Consider the following 1,598-nt stretch of genomic DNA (forward strand, 5'->3'; position numbering starts at 1 on the left):
TATTTCTGTGTTCATTCTTACCCTGGAGTAATTAAAAATCGGTTGTACTTACTAAGCCTATTTTTTGCCCTCCTGGCCCTAATTTATTCAAGTTGGTATTTGGAGGGATCCTTTCTTCTACAGTCATATGTTAATGTCCTGTGGGTCTGCAAATTAAACTGACAAAAAGTAGATTAGCAGGAGAAAAAGTTTACTTGTGTGTGTAATGTGCATACATGCAGGAGCACCCAGTTGTGACTAACTCAAATGGGTGGTTAGATTTGGGACTTACACACTTAACAGAATAGGGCAGAGGGAGTCAGGAGCAAAGGCTCCTCTGGAAAGAACAGATAGGTTTCTTTAGGGAAGACAAATGGGTTTTTAGGAGAACAACAACAACAAAAGGCTAAGAAGGTTTGCAGTGTTTGTTTTTGCAGGTGCAAGTGGTCTTTCTGTCACAGCCATGAAACTCCCTGGAGGGATTTATGGTAGGTTTACTCTTGGTCTCTCCTGGTAATACACCTATCCTGCAGAGGGAGTTTATGGAGACTCATTTCTGAGAAGTTTCTTCTTTAGTCAGTTAAGTGAAGCTCCAAGGAAGCTTCTTTCTTCATCTGTTGAGTTTCAAATATTTTCTGCTTAAACTAATCCTTACACTAATTCTGGGGTTCTCAGTGAGTACCCGCAAAGTCTTCATTCAGCTACTCAGACTCTCAGATGCTTTCTGAAATTAGAAAATTGGGAAAACCATCTTTAAATGCTATATACTATTCTCTCTTGGTTTTCTTTCTATTTTGATTTTATAATTTTCTCCATCTAGAGGGATTTCCAGTGACTTTCAATAGAATAAAAAAATTTCCATCCAACTTTTCTATTTATAATCTGCCATTGCAAGAAGGAGGACATTTTAGGCATCATTTGAAAAGACTCAAAAAAAAAAAAATAAGGATAAGTACACAATAGTTCTCTATATACTGCTGTGCCTCTTTTACTTGCAGTTGTTAGCAATCCCTCAAAGTCTGCAACCTCTAATATTATGTTCTTTGAGTTCTAACTGGAGTCAGTTCCTGACTTAATCACCTGGAGGCAGTGTAAATAAATACTTGGTTTCTCACATGAGTTCATCAGAATATTTTCCTCTGATTAACAAGACAAGGGATGGGACTTGTGAAGCTACTTTGTCATACTTGCTGCCAGTGTGAACAACCAGTCAGACATAGAATGTGGGAGGGTATCATACATTTTTCTCCATCCTCTTGCAAGAAAACTTTACTCCACATAGGTCTCTGTTTTCCTCTCATCCTTCCATGGATCTCTGATGTCTATGAGGCTCTGAATACTTAATATACTTTATATACTCTTTTCATTTAACTGTTCCCCTAAAATCTTCTTCATTCTCAAGTGTGGACCACTCATCACAGATCTATTTGTATATATCATTTTGGAAGCTATTATTGTTCCTCATCAGAAAATATTATTATTACTTTGTTCTGTTTGCTACTTTTTCACAATGGTTGAAAGAAAATTGCTTTGAGAAATCTACTTTTCTCCCTATTATTTTGCTTTTTAAAATGACATTTGTCCAGGCAGACTAATTCCACTTTAATTGCTCAGAAGAC

This window comes from Ovis aries, chromosome 7, assembly GCF_016772045.2.
Source record: "Ovis aries strain OAR_USU_Benz2616 breed Rambouillet chromosome 7, ARS-UI_Ramb_v3.0, whole genome shotgun sequence".
Taxonomy (NCBI): Eukaryota; Metazoa; Chordata; class Mammalia; order Artiodactyla; family Bovidae; genus Ovis; species Ovis aries.